General features: G+C 38.8%; 1 pseudogene; it reads right to left on the bottom strand.

The window, feature by feature from the left end:
* Positions 1-18,852: 18,852 nt before the first annotated feature.
* LOC127688096 (stress-induced-phosphoprotein 1-like) lies at positions 18,853-19,904 on the bottom strand (annotated as a pseudogene).
* Between the last annotated feature and the right edge of the window lie 983 nt (positions 19,905-20,887).

The following is a 20,887-nucleotide window of genomic DNA, read 5'->3' as shown; positions in this document are numbered from 1 at the left end:
CCAGAGGATTCCCCAGCAGGTAATAAGGATACATGCTCCACTATGTTCATAGCAGCCCTATTTATAATAGCCAGAAGCTGGAAAGAACCCAGATGTCCTTCAATGGAAGAATGGATACAGAAAATGTGGTATATTTACACAATAGAATACTATTCAGCAATTAAAAACAATGAATTCATGAAATTCTTAGGCAAATGCTTGGATCTGGAAAATATCATCCTAAGTGAGGTAACGCAATGCAATCACAAAAGAATACACATGGAATACAGTGACCGATAAGTGGATATTAGCTCAGAAACTCTGAATACCCAAGACACAATTTACATATCAAATGACTCCCAAGAAGAAGGAAGGAGAGGTCCCTGGTCCTGAAAAGGCTTAGTGCAGCAGTGTAGGAGAATGCCAGGACAGATAAGTAGGAGGGGATTGATAGGAGAATGGGTGGAGGGAAGAGGCCTTATGGATCTTATGGGGAGTGGGGAACCCGGAAAGAGAAAATCATTTTGAATGTAAACAAAGAATATAGAAAATAAAAAATTATAATTAAAAAAAGGAAAAAAACCCAACTGTCTGTAACTCCAGTTCCAGTGATCTATGGCCTCTTTGGGCCTCTGATAGAGGGCCTGCATTCATTTGCACATAGTCACACAAACACTGATTATAAACAACAACAACAACAACAACAAAAATAAATCAGAAAAATTAATTTTGGTCAAAGCATAAATTAAAGTACTCAAGTATAGACATACAGTTGAATGTAGATGTTTATATGTGTATAACCTTTATATATGTATAAATTGTGTGAGAATATATTTTATTTACATAAGCATGATACATCTATACATATGGAGGACAATGTGAATCCTTACTTGGTTAAGATAGATGATCTACCATAGATATTTATCAAATAATTGCTCAACTTTTAAAATTTTATTTTCTTAATAGACTTCTAATGATCAAGTTATTGATAGTGAGATGATATGATCTAGTCACTACAAAAAAAAAGATAGTTGTACAAAAGCCTAAGACGTCATTTTCTTTGTCTTTATGATTTACTGCGACTGAAAATGAGTAGGACACCGTGGGGCTGGGCATTCATTTGAGGCTGACTCTAACCTCTCTGTGCCAGCTCTGCCTTTAGTTGATCCAGTAAGTTCACAGAGCCAGTCCTGAACATGAGGAGACCTGCTTCTCAGGGTTTGTCTTAGGACCTCACGGAGGCCTGAAGGTGCAAGAAAATCATCCCATGTCATAAAAATCAGAATGATATTGACGGTCAATTCTAAAGAAAAATGTTCCTATGCAAACCTCAAAGATACTCAGTGACCCCACAACCAGAAGACCCTGGAAATGGGGTGCAAATGAAAGTTGGTAGATACAAGTTCCAACCCACAGTACGTATTATTTCTAAATTTAAAATGTATAAAATGTCAGTGGTATGGCCTTTATTTCATGGGCTGTCCGGGGATTCCCCCCGTATAGGTCATAAAAACATTTTAAAGGCTTTCAGTTACGGGTCATCTGCAACCTCTATCCCTTAATGGGGAAGGGTATTATTAATGACTCAGCCCAGACTAATTGTCCCTCAGGCCTCAGGATTAGTTCTTCCATGACCATCTGGAGCAGCCACCCTGACACTCACCCTGGGGACTTCCGGCTGCAGAGACCCCCCCATTGGTTTGCTGCTCCTCGCCTTGGCCTTGGGCTTCAGTGCCCTCCACCTCTTCAGTGTGTCTGCCAGGAGTCCCACGGGCTGTGGCCAAGATCAGGCTCTCTCAGGGGCACAAGGTTAAAGCATCCGTGTTTGGGGAATCACGGACTGGGATAGCTTTGAAGAGCCGTAAATGAGAGAGTGTGGCCACGAATTTGGGAGGGCTTTGAAAAGTAGACTCTGAGACATAGTTTGCTCACAGTTAAGCGTGTGGAGTTGTGCTCCCAGGCTCTCTCTTATAAGTCCCATGAGTCAACAGGGCACAGCCTCCGAAGTGTATTACCAGCCCTCCTCTCCACCCCAGCACTACTACTGTTACATGTCTTCAGTTTGTCATTTTAGCACGAGGCCAACATTACCAATAAGTGCGAATGATTCACATAAACTGTATTTGAAAGAAAGGTAAGGAAAAGTCACACTTCTCAACAAATGGTCGCAGGCTCCTGAGAAAGGAGCAGTGGACGGAAGCCTGCCTTTCTCAACCAGGAGGTCTGCATACAGTTTCACTGTGTGTGAGAAAAGCAGCCTAGTGGAAATGCTATGCTAACAAACCTTAGGGGAGGAGCCGTCCGTCCTTGCTGCTTTCTGAATTAATGAAGCTGTATTTCACATTGAAACTGGTAAATAAGGATAAGAAGAGGAAGAGTTTTGAGGAGAGGGGATGATTCTCACATAGATGTCACTGTCACGGGACAGTCACTGAGTGTGACAGTGAAGGAGAAACGGAGTTGTAGTCTTTTGCTTAAGGCCTGGGGAAACGTGTGCTACACGAATTATACAGGCTGGAATTTTGTTTGAGCAAAAATAAAGCTATCACAGCTGGGAGCTACATTTCTTAGGAAAAGGGGTGTGTGTGTGTGTGTGTGTCTGTGTGTGTGTGTGTCTCTGTCTGTGTCTGTGTCTGTGTGTGTGTGTTTGTGTGTGTGTTTGTACCCTGGGACTAATAGAAACAGGTTGTAGAAGGGTTTTGATTTGAGGGCAATTTAAAGATCAAAGACTTTTGTGTGATGTATACAGCATGGTCTGAATTTACTGACAAACAGGCAATAGTATTTTTTTAAGTCTATTTCCATTCTCTATGAGCGCTGATTAATTGGTGATGTATGGCTAAGAACGAGTCTTATTGTTTAAGGCAACTAATAAAAAAGGAAAGATAATCTCTTTAAGGATGAGAGGCAGTGACAAGACAGCCCGCCTGTAATGTGGATTTATTAACAGTCTTTTGCTGATTTTCAGTAAAATACTCTTCATGTAACCTTGACTTTATTAGGGAGTCCTTAAGGTGCATTTGGAAGATAGATAATGAGTTTGGGGAATAGCCTTATCTGCATCAAGCTAATCTTTAACAGCTTGGAAAGGAATCCGCATAAAGTTTTCCAATTTGAGTGACAGACGCATGTTAAAGATGAAACTGTTGAGAACGTCCTTTTACTGTGAAGTCTTTATGGTACAGGGCAACATTTTTATAAGCATGCTTCACAGAGCAGAGAGAGAATAAAACAAATAAGAAACAGAAAGCCACAGAGCGTTAATACTATTCTTGAGGGTCAAATGAATTGCTAGTTGAGAGAAGAAAGAATTCTACTGTCCGAAGCCTCTGAGTGGCACTTTGTATCTGGGTTAATGAAAGCAAGTCAGACATACCCAAGGGGAAAAAGTGTTTCATTCACGTTGGCTGTCTCCTTTAAAAGGAGGGACAATCTGAACGAGGGGATTTTGAGTGGCATGTCATTGTCGAGACTGCACATGCCACATTGTCAGGGTTTCTATGGAGAGAAATGGCCAGGAACCTTTCTGACCCTTCGCAAGTGCGGGACTCTGTGTGTCTGTGTGGGTGTGCGACAGAAGGCTGGAAGCCGAAAGAAAGCGGGAATGAAAAGGAAACTAATTGAGAAGTATCTTTCTAATGAGACAGCTCATATACCCAAGTGCAGATTCCCAAGTTCAGATTTCTCAGTTAGTGGAAACACAAGCGCCCTTCTTTAGCATAAGACTAGACATGCGCAGAGAGGCTAATTTCCCTCAGCTTCCAGGCCAGTGACATCACTTTCCCAAGCTGGTCCGCTTATGCGTTGAAAGCCTTAAACACATACATTTGTTATTTTTGTTTGTTTGTGTGTGTGTGTGTTTCTGATAACTTTGTATCAGTGGTTTTCTTTAATTACTATTTGCTTTTACTCAAGTTTTTGCGTGTTTGTTGATTCCTTTCTCTTCTTTCCCTTCTTCTCCTTGGACTCCACCCATTTCTTTCTTTTCTGTCTCAAGAGTTCACAAAAACTGGATTCACCTAAAATATCTGTAGCCTTGTGGGCATGACTGATTTTTAAATTTTTAAATTATGAAATTAATACAGGTTATTTATTTGGAGAATTGATGTTTACAGCCATAAGGCCTTCCTAAAATATTCCCAGTTAACTCCGCCCCTTTTAAAATTTCCCAATTCTTTCTAACTCTGGAATAAAATGATTTCTTCATCTGAATAAGGACTACATAGACAACTGGCAAGGGGAGGAAGATGCCATCACAGATCTGCCCCGCAGTGGTGAAAATAGCAAGTGTCTGTGCTCAAAGCAAGAAGCCTCTCACTCCTGGGAAATTTCCATAGTGCATGAGGAAGACAGGATTTAGGATTTGAATGAGCTTTTCTCCCTCTCTTTAAGAAGCAAGTGATAATTCATCTGCAAACACACCTTTCTTCGCTGCTGTCAATAGAAAAGTTGTTTTGCTAATGGCTATCTCTCTGCAAGTCCTTGACCTGCTTGTAAACACATTTCTGCAGGAAAACCCTGGGCCATGGCCTCAGGACTTTGCGTCAACAATAAGAGATAAAGTGACCACAACTTAACCTGTTCTGGCCTGGAGTGCCCTCTGCTGCCCCTTGGCCAAACGAGGCCCTAATCTCTCTGTGGAGGGAACACATGGCTGGGAGGGCTGGCCACGACCCGCCTGACCCCTGATGCTGTCTGCTTCTTTATATTTTAAAAAAAGTTTATCTAGCCTTACCAGAGAGCCAGTTCCATCTGCTGTCCGTTAACAGAGAAAGGAGGGGTAGCTCTTTGGGATGATAAAATATAGAACTATATGTCTGTGAGTGTAAGTGGTCTGAAAGGAATTTAAAAAAAAAGAAGAAAATTCTTGAATTGTTTGCAGAAATTCCATTTATTTCCACCCTTGGAGTCTTTGTAAAAGAAAAAAGCATTAAAGTCACCAATAGGTATTTCAGATGAGTTGATTTTTGTTCAGGTTTAGTCAAATGAAGATGTCTTTAAAAGTAAAAAATTTACAGGGGGTATTTGAGATAAATTTATTTATGTTCAGTTATATCCCATTTCTTAATTTACCTGCCTCTGCATCCACTCTCTCTCTCTTTCCCTCTCTCCTTCCCTCCCTCCCTCTTCTCTCTCTCCTTCCTTCCTTCTATCCTCCCCTCCCCCCCCCACTCCTCTTTAAAGTTAACTTCAAACAGTAGTTCATCCTGTGTCGATTCTGGGATGTTTGGATTCTACTGGGGGTTGCCTGGTACACCATCTCAAGTTTCGGTGGCCAGGTCTAAAATACAGACTCTTCAAATGTCAGGCTTCACACATGCAGCTTTTGGATACCCAGTCTGATAATCTATACATAACTTCTTTGAGGCCAGCACTCATGGAAGTGACTTAGTGTGAGTTCTACGTGACATGAGTGCAGAAAAGCAACACACCCTTTCCTGGTGATCTGCACTCACTATTAAAAGCGTCATCACCATTGTATTGAAACAGCTGGAAGCGGCCCTTCCTGCCCAATTCCCTTCTCCTATGACTCTGTCTATAACTTACAACCTGCTTGGTTTTTCTGTCTATAACTTACAACCTGCTTGGTTTTTCGTCTCCTAAACAACTATCTTATGTAGCAAGTTTGACTTTTTTTGTGTTACACCAATGTAGCTGCATTTGTTTTTATTTATTTATTTTTAGTTCTGGCTTCCTTTGATCCTTCTGTGTGTGTAGTTCCAGTTTGTTTATTTTAATTACTAAGCAGTATTATAGTGGGTTATCATTTCACAGCATATTTATCTTTTTCATGATTGGTTTACTTTTAAAAACTTTCCAGCTGAAGTTTCTGTATCTGACAACTCAGACAATTTTTGTATAGTTTATGGTTGGCCATGATCTATCCGACTGAATCTTTATTTATAAACTTTCTAATGATATCTATATAGTCTCTATTCAAGACCAGGGACAAGATTCTTGAGGTTAATAGTAGTTTTCATAGATAAGCATTTTAGCTCTTTGTGGATTTTTTTTGATCTTACATTTCACATTGGTGTGTTTTTATTTGGGGTAAACACACATTTTGCTGTCCTGTTTATCAGGTGAAAGAAGATATTACTGATTAATTAATTAATTAAGAAATTAATGCCTCACAGTTACTACCTCTTCTTCCTTTGTTTATTTTGAGACAAGATATTTTTCTACATAATCTTGGCTTTCCTGGAACTTGTTATGTATGTAGATCCAGATGGCCTCAAATGAACAGAAATCCTCCTGTCTCTGTCTCCTAAGTCCTGGAATTAAAGGCACACACCACCATGTCTGTCTTTTACTATTCTAAGGGACAGGTTTTAATGGTCATATCATTCTCATGGGTAGGAATTTCTTCCTAACATTTCAGAAATGTATTCTTATATTCTGCTATGTTTCTATTCAGAAATAAAATGTGTCTTAATGCTGTTCATTCAGAAGAAACCGTTCTTCTCTTCCCTCTAAATTTACTTATGTTTTCATACTTTATTTTAAGTTTTTTTCAGCAGATAGTTCTAAATAATATTTTGGAGAGTTTAAAAAAACAAAACAACAAAAACAAACCAAAAAGAGCAGGGTTCTAGAGACTTGCCTCAGTAGTTAAGCCCGCATACTGCTCTTGCAGACAACTTGAGTTTGGCTCCCAGCAGACAGCACACAACTACCCATAACTACAGCTTCAAGGGAATCAACACCCTCTTCTGGCTTTCATGGGCCCTTGTCTCATGTGTACAAACCATCACACACACACACACACACACACACACACACACACACACACACACACTTTTTTTTTTTTAAAGGGAACAAATTAGTTAGTGCAGTGAGTCAGCCTGGACAATGCTAGTCATTCAATGCTCAACATTTGGGAAATAACTCTCTTGTCTTCAGTCCTTCTACTTTCAAAACAAACTTAAATTATGATTCTAGTGGGCATTTGGACTTAATTCAACTTTCTGTATTCTATATGTCTTTGGTTGACTGGTCTAATAATTTTTCAGTTTATGTGCCCAGTTGAATATTAATCCTGTCCAGCTTGGTGTGTGTTGACTTTCAGAGTGCTGTAGCGCCTCATAGATCTTCAGTGGACTTTGTGAATATTATTGATTTAAAAAAAAAAAAAAAGCAAAATAGACCTTATATTACTGCTTCTGCTCACAGAGCTACTTTCAAAAGGACTACTCTTTCATAAAAGTTGGATTGTATGGCCTCACTTTTGAGCAGTCTGAAGGATGCCAATTGTTATTTTCTATGCATGTTGCAGAATGATGTCTCTATTATGATGGTCACACTCCAGGAAAACTTATTTGACCCTAAAGTCATTTGAACCCTAAACTCATAAATGTTAGGCATATATTTGTATGAAATACTGTTTCCTGGTTACCTGGGGAGAGAAAGATGAGGAACTCCATCTGCATTGACATGTGAGGAATTGTTTATTTATAAGCAAGAGAGAGTGTATGGATGCAGACGAGAAGGATAACTTCCGAGAAATGGTCATAAAACCCAAGCAAGACACTATATGTTTCTACTGCAGCTGGAGATTGGAAAATCACAAATCAAGCCGAACTCACTGCTTCTATAGGTACTCAAGAGTATCAGCAGAAATTCCTGTTTCATTTTTCTCTCATCTTTTTGGTAGGGATGGAATCTCGGCTTAGGCAAGCAAATGGCTACTTGGTGACACCAGGTCTCTGCTCTGTAAGATTTCTTATTTCAGTCAATTAACAGAAGCTTAATGAGGATCTCTCTTCTGGTTTCAACCAGTTTCTATCCATTCCTCTGAAAATGCATGGGCCACAGTGCAGAAGTGATCAGGGCCTTGGACCACACCACAAAGATAAAGTCCCTGAGAATCTGTCTGAAGTTGTATATTATCTTTTTCTGTGTCAACAGTGTGAATGTTAACAAGTAAAAAAATCAGTGTTCATAAAGAAATCAACTTTCACCTAAGTTTGGAGTTAAAATAGTATTTAGATACACTTTTGCAAAGACTCTTCTTTTTTGTTGCCTGAGACATCATTGGCCCATGGTTGACTTCTCTCCTTTTCTCCTCCTGGATCCTTCGCTCCAAGTCACCAACAGCCATGATTTCGTCAGAAAGCCTTGTCTCTGCAACATTATTTCAGAGCTACCTGAGTGCCTAACTCAGTTCTTTCTTCATCTTCTTGGATTCCATTAGAAAAATAACTTTATCTTTCACTTGACTCCTCTTCTAGTACTTCTGCCACCTCCCAGGAATAGAGAGAGATGGGTTCTCCATTGTCATGGATGCATCATATCCCAGGGAGAATCAAGAGAGAAGAGGCTACACAGGAACCAACCACCTGCTGGGACGTGGTGGTGCACACCTTTAATCCCAGCACTTGGAAGGCAGAGGCAGGTGAATTTCTGAGTTCAAGGCCAGCCTACAAAGTGAGTTCCAGGACAGCCAGGGCTACACAGAGAAACCCTGTCTCAAAACAAAACAAAAACAAAAAAACAAAACAGGAACCCAGCCACCTTGACAACTCCGTGTGAAGAAAGAAGGTAACCTGTCCACTAGTCTCTAGACCTCACAGTAAAGAGAAAATCCACAGAATCTAAAATGTAGAGCAGGAGCAGCTTGTAGAACCCATATTGGATGAGGTGGGCCCTGTAGGGGTGGGGGTAGTGATACTGCTTGATGGGAGATGATATGGCCCTTCTGTGATGACACAGCTCTGTCTCCTCAAGGTTTCACACACAGGGCATGTGGTCAAATGGTCTAAGATGCAGGGTTTTTTGTTTGTTTGTTTTATTTTGTTTTTATTTTGACAATTTTCTTCATAGAAATTACTTATAGTCTACTGTGACCTTAGGTGTCATAAAGCATTGGCACTTGCATTGAACCTTGCCAGTCTTCCAACAATGCCCAGTGTTGACAAACTTTGTGTGTTTCAGAGGCCTAGTTACTGTCTTAAGTGGAGTATGAGGGGCTGTTCTTAAATAGGGGTTAGTAACTCACTCACTCCCTGATGCATGGAATCTGTACACTGGGATATTTAGAGCATCTGTCTTAGATACATTAACACAGTCTGCACTTTTATTTTGGCTTACAAATCAATTCATAAATTAATTTATATTTTGGAAGCAAATGAATAACTTAAAAATATTATACTCAGTTATATTATGCATATATTAAATTATAAAACCTATTGGGATCTCTTGTATGAGGTCCTAATTTTTATTATTGCCTGTCATTCCAAACAAATGAGATTTTATATGGTGCTTATTGTTGCTTTGCATCTCTTTTGGGGTAGTGTTTCTTCTCCCTGTCCCATGCCCTCACAATGCTCATTAATAATATCTACTGATGATTTCTGAATCCATTTCTCATTTCGTTGTCTTTAATTCAGAGCCATGCTGCTTAATTTTTTTTTTAATCTCCCAATTTGATATTTCTTACCAGGTTCAATGATCAATTACGTGTTTGATTTTCTTGAACCCTAGGTTTCTGGGTTATCTGGAGAAATTATAGAAGTACACACACACACACTATGTATATACATACACACACAGATACACATACACACATATACATATAATACACATACAATATACATACACTTATATATACACATAAATATATTTTTGTTTCTATACCAGAAATTCCTGAGGTGATGACAGGGGCTTCCTAAAGACTTTCCTTCTTAGACTTCACACAGGTCCAGATCTGTCGATGATGCCTCCTCCATTTTTACATTCTATTGCTTGGAAGCATAGATGTGACAAGATTCTGATGAGGTGGTTCTCATGATACTCAATGAAGCGCTTCCCTGCTTTTAGTTTTTAATGCTGGAATCCTTTGGGGCCTCTTTGAGCTCCTGGGGAGCTGATAGTTATTACCTGTCTTGTTCCTCAGAAATTCTCTCCATTTAAGCTTGCCATGTGATCTCATTTCCGTGATTTTTCACTCCTGATTCAGCTCCCGACACCATCAACTGGAGAGTCTTTAAATCCCTATTTGCCTAAGTCATCCTGTTTTAGCAGCCCACTAGATTCTGCAGGCCATGTAAACTGCCATGGTCACCACTGATATGTCTTCTGCTCCTCTGGATGCTTGTAACATTATCCTTTTCATTGCCTTCCTTATGTCTCCTAAGTACATATTTTTATGGCTTAAAGTCTTTTATCGCTGCTACCTCCCTCTGGATTTGCATGACAAATTCTAAAACATCTTTTACAACTACCAATTTTCTGCCTTCTACTGGTCTCCAAATATCTGTACCTTACCCATTCACAAATAGCATTCCTGGGCCTTCAAAATTACTCCTCGTAATGTGCAGCTGTTCCATTTTTTTCAATTTAATGTTTTATTCTATTGAGATCATTTTCATGTTTCAAATATGATTAAAATGACACATTTTATGTATTGTGGATTTTACCGTAATCACACTAGGACCTGAGGTAAAACTATGAGAGTAGCTGACATGTTCCCACAAGTTCAATTTAAGTAGCAATCTGTCCTCCTCACAAAGCACATTGCACGTGTTTCCAGGAGAACACTCTTGTGTTCTGACTCAGAGAGTTTGTGTTCACAGAGCTATGTTTTTCAGAAGTACACAGGCTATTGGATTTCATGGTGTCTAGAGAAAGGCAGATGAGATGAGCCCTAGAGGTTGGAGTTCAAAGTCAGGGATGAATTGAAAGATGCTGAGGTCTTCAAAGTACAGAAGGATTGAGAAATGTGTAGGCAGGAGAGACAGAATGGGGATGGAGGCCTCCAGTGAACTCAGTGATAGACAAGAACCCAGACAGGAGAGTACATCCCTGTAATAATAACCCTTACTTAGAATGCCCCACCCAGTTTCACTTACAAAGAGAACAAAAGATGAAAACACGATCTTCATAGCATCTGGTGTCCCATAGCATTGGCTATCAAGTGTTAGTTACATAAGCAGGAATCTTAGTTGAATGAATAGTGAAGCCAAGGTTTGTATATGCCCATAAAAATATCAAAACAATAAAATGATTTTTATAAGAAATGCTTATGACCTGCTTTGTTTTGATCTCGAAGAAGAAATCAAAGTTGAGAAAATGCTTTCATCAGATTGGTCTGTAGTCAGGTGATTTGGGGCATTCTATTTATTAGTGATTAATACAGGAAGGCCCAGATTGTAAGTAATATAGTCCCTGGCCGAATGAGTTGTATAAGAAAGCAGGCTGAGTAAGCTACAAGGAGCAATCCAGTAAGCAGTACTCCTCCATGGAATCTGCTTGAGTTTCTGTCACAATTTCCTACTCTAACTTCTGTTAGTGATGGAGTGTGACATATAAAACTAAATATTTACCTCCACAAGTCATGTTTGAACATGATATTTTATTACAATAGAAACCAAGACAACTTATTTAACAAACATGGTACTGGGAATAATAAAATTTTAGGAATTCTTATTGAATTCTTCCAGGATAGACAGATTTAAAACTACACATGCAGATACATAAATAATGTCATTTACGCCCATTAAGTCCACTGGAACCAATAGTATAGAGTTGCTTTGGCTTTTGGGGAAAGATCTGGCTGTCAAGTGTATATTAAACACTAATTCATTTTTACTATTTCTATGGAAAGGAAATTCAACTTAAATTCAGGGTGAGAGTGGGATATAAAGAGGATTATCACAGAGTTGACATTTATACAGAACGAGGTAGTCTAAAAGTACATCTACACACATATTTTCAGAAGTTTCTGGTTTGTGCTATAGGTGGTAACACCAACATTCCTGCACAATTAAAGACAAGGTAACCTCATCCTCTGTGTTAACTTTCTTTGATAGAAAGGCATTGTAGCAAAGCATGCTAAAAATATTTATTGGACTTAATGAGATAAAATATAGTTCATATGACTTAGCAGATGAATTTCTTTATTTTCAAAAAAAATTTTGGTCTAATCCCAACAAAAAATAGAAAGTAACTTCACTTTTTAGCCATGGTAATTGGCAACCCATGTAATTTTTTCCCTTAATCAGCAATAATCCAATCATCTTTTCAATGAAAGATAAAGAAAAGGGCGCTTAGCTCTTGATTAAGCCACTATCCACAACTCTCAGTGAGTACAGTTATTAGTAATGTCTAAAAATCAAAACCATTGAGAAATGCATGCATCATTTAGTATGGACCTCATATAGGCTCTAGGTGTCACACTAATAATCCATGTTCTTCCCACAGACTGTTCTCTATGTAATGATATAGAGTTCCCTACCTTGTTCTCAAAAGCAAACACTCTCTCTCTCTCTCCCTCTCTCTCTCTCTCTCTTTCTCCTCTCTCTTTTATTTGTTAAAAATTTCAAAGCTCTTTCAAGCTCCAGGTCTTTTTATGAATAAATATTAGACATAATTCGGCTGCCAGAACACAAAATAAAGTATCTGTCTAGCAATAATATTGTGAATGTGATAGTTAAATCTGTGCATCAACTTGATTGGGGTATATGGTCTTAGACCTTGATTATATACTATTTTAGGATGTTAAAGTGACATTTTGGTTCAATAAGTGGTCTTCCTTTCCAATGTGGACTGCTTTCATCAATCTAAGTCACCTGAGGCCTGAATAGACTAGAAGGATGAGTCAAAAAGCATTGTTTCTCTGCCGAAATATATTTGAGCTACAACATCAGAACTTCTGCCTCCTGCTTTAGGCTTGAACTAGATATGGGATCAGTAGCTGGTCTAGGTCTCCAGTCTTCCATCTGCCATGTTTGGACTAGAACCATGTGAGTTATTATCACCTCAGAGAAAATCTCCAGAGATCCTGAATCAGACCACTACAATAGGAAAGAGGTGAGCCCTGTGCCTTATAGAATCAGAGAAACTTGAACTAGTGCCCCAACTCTTTTTATCTATCTATCTATCTATCTATCTATCTATCTATCTATGCATGTCATCATGTTTTAATTAAAACATTGTTATTGGTGTGCAACATGTCATGCATTAAGTGGAGAAGGGCAAACATATCATTAACTCTTCATTGGTGGGGTTATGTGGACTTATCATGATTCATGGTCAAACATGTTTGTTTGTAAAAGCAAAGAATTTTGTTTCAGATACTAACATCTGACAGACAATTATTTTTGTGCCTGGTCCAAGAGCAAAGGGCCTATACAAAAGCTTCTAGAGATACATTTGGCTTGGTTTTTTAATTAATGAAACAACAGAGATGAGCTTTGGAAATTGCGATGAGTCTATCATGTTTTCTCCTTTTAGAAAATATTCACTTTGCCCATGAACTCCAGAGAGCCTTACATTCAACATTCTCTCCTCTTAAGTTCCTGAGAAGCAAGTAGACTAGAAGCACGTGCTGTGGAATGGTTTCCATTAGATATAAATGACGATAGACAATAGGTTTTCACCTCAGAATAAAGCGCATGCACCTTGGGCAAGTTCCTTTGACTGAGTTCATTAATTTACTTACTACAAGATATTGTGCTTCTTTTGCTTAGAAGTCTCATTCAAGACAGATAAGCCACTAGACTATCAGGAAGAGTCAAGATTAATTCAGAATAGTCCTTAAATGGTAGTCTCAGGTAAAATGCTGGAAATGAGAGCAGGACTATTTGATTGAAAGATGGAAGTTACAAAAGTAAAATAGAATTAAAATGTCTACTTAAATCTGTATTGACTTATCAAAAAAGTAACCCAACCCTCATCACTTATTTCTGTAAAGAAGTGAAATTTGTGATCAAAAAACTTCATCACAGTGTACCCAATGTCCACAGTATCATGAATGTCTCAAAACTGTTTCAAAAATACATTAAAAGATAAATAGATAAACAAATGCCAAACATGGGTGTTGGTTCCCTGTCATTGGCCCAATTGGTCACATTCTGTTATCATTTGAATACTTCTTTTACAGTCTGTTGACCAAGTCTGTACACCTTGGAAGAAGGCCCAGATATAGCAATGTTCAATTTAAAGTAAGGCATATTCTATGCATGGTCTGAAGATGGTACATGAATTACCTCTCCTTCTGTCTTCCTCCTGCAAGAAAGGAATAACGTGTAAAGGACCAAGGGTGAGGGTGGAAGAGGAAAGGGCAGAGGTGTGAAATGCAGCAGGTTTGGGAAAGGGATATTGCTTGTGTGATGGATATTAATGTCCTGAGCTTACAGACATCAGCTTTAACTTTCACTTTCTGAGACTTGGATGGACCTTAATCATCTTTGTCTGAAATAGGTGTCCCACTGTTACTAAACACTAGGAGTAAAATTGCCCTTAAGTTTTTAACTTACAAAAACAAATGCACACACACCTTGAATTTTAGTTGCGTGCCTGAAATACCTTGTCATGGTGAGAACTTGTTGCTGTCATATGTGAGGACTTCTGGCTTCTCCAGACTGTTTTCTTTAGTGTGTCTTCCCTATGCATCATCTTTATTACTCAGGTGCAATTAATCAGTATTTATAGGGACTGACAATTTCATTCATTCAAAGTAAATATTATGCTTGGATGTTTGTTAATTTTTTTTAACTTAATGGAAGCTTCTTGTTTTAGAAATTCATGTGCAACTACAAATTTGGTCACTGTATCATGACAACGTGCTCTATTCTAAGCATTATGTTAAGAGTTGAGGGTACAAAGATGCATAAGCCCGGAACTGATCTCAAGAACTTTGTTGTCTAAGGATATGGCCTGAAGGTAAAGTAAATATTAAGGCTGTCATGGAGCTGGAAGTGGATTGCTCAAAAAGATGTGGGAAGCATGTGTACAGATTGTGCTATTGAAAAAATCTCTATAAAGCTAGGTCATTCCAAAATCAGCTTCAGTAAATCCTTTCTATGTAGAAACTCTGGAAAACTACACCAAATCCTTGAAGTTTTTAAGAATCTGGTTAATCTATACCTTGTGAAAGACTGCAAACTATTTCAAGCTGGTATAGCTTGCTATTTATGACTTTTAGATATGCCCTGTCTCTGGCAATCTATAGCTTGTCCATCACTTTCTTTTAATCCCACTGTATTATTACCAACTATAACTAAGGACTTTACCAGGTGAGTAAAAAATATTCTAATTCCTCATCAACAGTAGCTTGAAAAAATATGAAAAATGATTCTTAATTATACCTGAGAGGAAAGGTTGTCTATCCTATATTAGTCAGAATAGATTGTGATGAGATGCCATAACAGAATAGATCGAGATGAGATGCAACAACAGAACCCATAATTTCAATACTGCAATATTTTTCATACATTCATTTTATACATCTATTTCATATTGTAGATATGCCACGTGCTCTAAACACTATTCTTTGGCACCAGCACAGTATAATAGTCTCTCTCTAGAACACTGTTGGCCACCAAAGACAAGAGAAAGACAAGACCTTATAATTCTGAAAACATCTGCTTAGAATTGATCTCAACATTGAAGCCTATTTCATTAGGCAAAGCAATGCATTTGACCATGTGTTGGAGAAGGGAAATTCTTAACCCTGAAGATAAGAAGGAACAGTCTGTCATGACCAAGTAAGTGAAATGAATTTTCACCTACGTTAGTGTTCTCAGAGACAGGCCATTTGTGGGCATCTGCTACCTTAATGTCTGAAAGAAAAGTATTTAGTGCATTGAAAAATATGCTTCCTTTATTTGGGTAAACCATGAGATGTAGTCATTTAGGAAGAAAATAAAAGCAAAGAATTCACTTTGGTTTAGGAAGAAATCATGAGAGTGATTTTTAGCTGAAATTATTATAAAGGTAGATGCTGTACTGGCTGGTTTTGTGTTTCAACTTTACACAGGCTGGAGTTATCACAGAGAAAGAAGCTTCAGTTGGGGAAGTGCCTCCATGAGACCCAACTGTGAGGATTTTCTCAATTAGTGATGGGGGGGGGGCCTCTTGTTGGTGGTACCATCCCTGGGCTAATATTCTTGGGTTCTATAAGAGAGCAGGTTGAGCAAGCCAAGGGAAGCAAGCCAGTAAGGCCTCCCTCTATGGCCTCTGCATCAGCTCCTGCTTCCTGACCTGCTTGAGTTCCAGTCCTGACTTCCTTTAGTGATGAACAGCAGTGTGGAAGTGTAAGCTGAATAAACCCTTTCCCCCCAACTTGCTTCGTGGTAATGATGTTTGTACAGGAATAGAAACCCTGACTAAGACAGATGCTAAATTTATCATTTAGTAATAGGAACATCTTTAAACTTGGTTAATGTTAGAGAAATAGCCCAAAACAATACTCCTATGTGGCATTTAATAAAAACTCAACAGCTTAGATTTCAGGTCATCAGACTAAAATCATGAAGTGAAATGCAGGCTGTTTTTATTAATGATGTTGGGATGCAGCCAGGACCACTTGCTTACAGACTTCTGTAGTTACTTTCGTATGACAATGTCACAGTGAATCATTGTAATCGCCCTGCCTGAAAACCGTTTATTATCTGAACTTTAGGGGATGTTTGTTAACTCATCATATAGGTTAAATCACATTATGATTATTTGAGTCAACCAGTCTCTTCATTCATTAAAGAAATATGTTTGTAGTTGTCATTATGTGCCCAATTCTGTTCATACTGCTGACGTATGAAATGAGTAAAATGGAGTCTTTCCCTAATGCAAATTATAGCCTAGTGGAGAAAACAGACATTAAACAAATTATCTTTTAAATAAATCTTAAATTTTATACTAAGTAATGGGAGGCAAAGAGTAAGGGCTGGCAACTACATAGAATGAAGAAAATTAATTTGGATCAAGACAAAAACTTGCATCTCCTTTGAGTGTATGATTTACAGCTGAGACTTAAAAATTCAAGCAAATTAAATGATGAGACCAACATTGTGAAATTGCTGGGGAGAAATAAAGAAAGGATTTTGTTTACAAATGAATGAAATAAATTCAGGGACCTATTAGGATATAGTACAGCAAGCAGTAAGAGGGTAATTCAGATAAAGAAAACTTAATGGTTGTAGCACATGATTAGGAGATAGTATGAATGAGACAGGTAAATAGAGGAGAAAGACATGAGAGAAAGGGTAACTGTGTTTCTGTTTCACCCACCTGATGGAGAGTCTTTGGCATAAGGACATAAAGAAGAGCTGGGTTTAGAAAAAGAATTTGTACAAAGGCCCACACACATTTAAGGACATTACAAATATCCTATGAAGATGCTTTAAGGTGATATTGTGTTCAAAGAAAATATACACCATAACACAAAGAATTCGGGGATTAAAAAAGTGGATTTTTAGACACTCAGCGGGTGAACTGAAGGGACGAACGTGCCCACAGGAGGCTAGTATACAGTTTTTCCTAGGGAAGAGAATTTGAAGACGTTGCTTCTGGATGTATCATTGGGGAATTAATCCACAGAGCCATGGGAATGACTGGATTAAGTCTCTCCAGATCTGTTCCTTTGATGGCCACTGGCAACGATGGTCATCAGTAGGTTTCATTTTCCTTTCCTTTCCTTTCCTTTCCTTTCCTTTCCTTTCCTTTCCTTTCCTTTCCTTTCCTTTCCTTTCCTTTCCTTTCCTTTTTCCTTTTTCCTTTTTCCTTTTTCCTTTTTCCTTTTTCCTTTCCTTTCTTTTTTTCTTTTTTCTTTTTTTTCTTTTTTTAATTTATTTTCTATATTCTTTGTTTACATTCTAAAAGCTTTCCCCTTTCCCAGTCCCCCCCCCATATGTCCCATAAGTCCTCTTCTCTCCATCCATTCTCCTATCTTTCCCCCTCCTTTTCTCTGTCCTGTTACTCCCCTACAATGCTGGATCAAGCCTTTCCAGGCTTCCTTCTTCATGAGAATCATTTGATATGCTAATTGTATCTTCAGTATTCAGAGCTTCAGGGCTAATTAATATCCACTTATCAATGATTGCATTCCATGTGTATTCTTTTGTGATTGTGTTACCTTGCTTAAAATGATAATTTCCAGTTCCATCCATTTGCCTAAAAAATTCATGAATTCATTGTTTTTAATAGCTGAGTAGTATTCCATTGTGTAATTATACCACATTTTCTGTATCCATTCCTCCACTGAGGGATATCTGGGTTCTTTCCAGCTTCTGGCTATTATAAATAGGGCTGCTATGAACATAGTGGAGCATGTGTCCTTATTGCATGCTGAGAATCCTCTGGTTATATGCCCGGGAGAGGTATAGCAGGGTCCTCGGGAAGTGTCATGTCCAGTTTTCTTAGAAACCGCCAGACTGATTTCCAGAGTGGTTGTACCATCTTACAGCCCCACCAGCAGTGAAGGAGTGTTCCTCTTTCCTTTCCTTTCTTTTCCTTTTCTTTTTTCTTTTCCTTTTCTTTTCTTTCCTTTCCTTTTCTTTTCTTTTCTTTTCTTTTCTTTCCTTTCCTTTCCTTTTCTTTCTTTCTTTTCTTTCTTTCTTTTCTTTCTTTCTTTCTTTTCTTTCTTTCTTTTCTTTCTTTCTTTCTTTCTTTCTTTCTTTCTTTCTTTCTTTCTTTCTTTCTTTCTTTCTTTCTTTCTTTCTTTCTTTCTTTCTTTCTTCTTTTCCTTTTCTTTGTTTTTTAAAACACACCTGAGTGGCGTGTGTTTTATTAAGAAGGGATGTGGGTAAGAACAAGACAGCTGGGACCCTAGGTAGGTAGGAATACCCTTCCCTCTCCGTATATACCCACTGCCCCAAATGAAAAAAAAGAAGCAACTATAGGGGAGCAGCTGAGACAGTGACAGGGAGACTTGGAGTGGGCAGGAAGGATACTTTGAACTGAGGGCAGCAGTGAAGAGACCATGTGTGTCCTGGGAGGGCTTGAGGAGGCACTGAATGAGTCTGTCTTCCTTGTAGGCATGTATAAAAATAAAGATAAGCCTTTCTTCTCCCCTCTCTGCCCAGTGCTGCTTACCACTGTCCAAGCTCACCTTTCCTCATCTGCAAAGGGAAGAGGGGGAGGGAAAACAAGTTATCACCGAATTGGGATCAGGCCCACATCCATCAGCTTCTGTATCTTCTGTACTATTATAGGATTCTTTAAGTGTTTGCTCAGAGCCTGGAGGACGTTTTGCATCTACTCCAGGATGAGCCTCATGGCTGAGTCACTCATCTGCTGCACCACAGGGTCAGCCATGGCCCGTGCTTCACATCCTCAGGACTATCATGTGTCATCATACAACAGTGGTAACCATCTGCGGCTTCCTTACAGCTGGAGTCCAGGTCTAATGCCTTTTGGAAGACATCCATGGCTTGTGTATAGTCGTCCATGGCTCCAGAGCAGCTGCTTTCCGTGTATAACCTTTGATGAAGGTTGGCTCTAGCTGGATGCACTCTTCACAATCCTTGAGTGCCAATCCTTGAGTAAAACTCCAGGAGCTTGGTGAGACTGGCAGCTCGGTTGCTCTATAGTTTGGCATCTCTTGGGTTCCTTTTAATGGCTTCTGTATAGTGCTTCATGGCCTGGGGGTAGTCCCCTTTCTGGAAGAATTCATTCCCCTTGTTCTTCTCCTCCAAAGTCAAGTCAGGGTTGATCTTGTTCCTTCATAATTTTCTCTTCCTGCTGGCACGTCTTGAGCACATCTGGGTTGCTAGTACAGATTAGGCAAGTTGAATTTCCTCTCTGCCAACCTGGCCTCCATGTTCTGCAAGTCCTCCTAAAGCTGGAGATTAATGGCTTCGTGATTTAAACCTTCTTCCTAGGTTCGTTTGGCTTCTTCAAAACAGTTTAGGAACTCAAGGGCTGCTGCTTTTCTTGAATAACCCTTGCCTCAGTCAGGCTTCAAGCCAGCAGTCTTACAGCTGTCCTCATAGGCCTTCTGGTGGTCTCCTTTCCTGACGTAGGCTGCAGAGCAATTGCTGTAGAGTACAGGCTTCTGGGGGATCTAGTTTAATGGCCTCAGAGTAACACTGTAAGGCATCATCAAGGTTCCCAGCACTCAGGGCCTTATTGCCTTTCTCCTTTAGCTCATTCACCTGCTCCATAGCCTGGCCCAGAACTCGTCCTCTCCATGTTGCCAAACGCATGCCCCTCAGTAGTTTTCAATGGCAACATTTGAAGTTAGTCTCTACAGAGGGAACAGGTGCTATTGAAAGGTAACAGTGCTTTCTGCAGAGTATACCAACACCATCGTGTTAGTGTCTGTGTTTGGGAATACCTGGAGAGTAAATTGTTTCTAGAAATTCATGGGAACAGACTCAGATTTGTAACAATTTAAACTCGCAATCGGTGTTGCCATTTAATTTTGCTCCTCTAAGACATTTTACATTATGTTAATGTCTTAACTTACTAATATTTAACAATTAAAGCATCTTACAGGACTGTTGGTGCAGTAGGTAAAAATCTCTATCAGAAAATCTTGACAAGATGAGTTTAATTCCTAAAACTCAGGGTGGAAGAAGAGGACTCCTAAAAGTCTTCCATTTAGTGGCACATGTGCAACAAAACTTACTAATGTTTCTTAAATGCACAAGAGGCAGTTAAAACAGCCCCAGGAATTTGAGATAATCCTTAAATGAAACTGGCTAATATAAAAATGAGAAACATTACTTCCATGTAAGACCCCAAATTGGTGATGACTATGTCAATTCTGTCTCTGAAGAATAATTTAGGATCTCAAAAATGATGGTGGACTTTCCTCTGAAAGTGTCTTGAAATGTTTGCAATTTTTTTCCTGATTTTATGTTCAAGGATAGCTTATGCTAACACTTGAAAATGGTAGAAAATGATTAGATTGTCTTTGCTGAGACGTATGAAAGCACAGTAAACTAAAGAGCAGATGTAAAAGATTGTCTCTCATGTCTATAGTAATAAGTTTAAATATTTCGTGAATGTAAATTTGGGTTGCGAGAACTCTGAGGAGAATCCACAACAGAGTGTCCTTTGTCTGTTTGCTTGTTTTAAAAAGTTAAACTGATGATTCTTGTTTATTTTGGAGAGAGTTGTTTCAGGAATTAACTTGCTTTAAAATATGATAGCAGTACTATTTTAAGTGCTTGGCTTTATTTGC

Source organism: Apodemus sylvaticus, chromosome 1 (genome assembly GCF_947179515.1).
Source record: "Apodemus sylvaticus chromosome 1, mApoSyl1.1, whole genome shotgun sequence".
Lineage (NCBI taxonomy): Eukaryota > Metazoa > Chordata > Mammalia > Rodentia > Muridae > Apodemus > Apodemus sylvaticus.
This window is presented reverse-complemented; position numbering and strand designations above follow the sequence as displayed.